Here is a 276-nt window from a genome sequence, read left to right as displayed (position 1 = left end):
ACTTCTGTGCATTCTCTTAGAGGACTTTAGCTCAAAAGCAACTGTCTCACCAAGGTTTCCTTTTTGCAAACCAGTCACATTGTACTTAATGGGCCTTTTTCACCATCTGTGTCAATGCCATCCCCAGCTCCCTTTGGTGGTACTGAAGCAAACCACAGGAACATTTCCAGTGCCTGAAGCAGGAATTCATATACATACAGATGACTCAGATCATTTTTAGAGTTGTTTGTTGTTTTGTTTGGTGTTTGAAAGCAAAGTAAGTGATCTGAGTCAAGC

This window comes from Stenella coeruleoalba, assembly GCF_951394435.1.
Source record: "Stenella coeruleoalba genome assembly, chromosome: 1".
Classification (NCBI taxonomy): domain Eukaryota; kingdom Metazoa; phylum Chordata; class Mammalia; order Artiodactyla; family Delphinidae; genus Stenella; species Stenella coeruleoalba.
Note: the sequence above shows the minus strand (reverse complement) of the source record.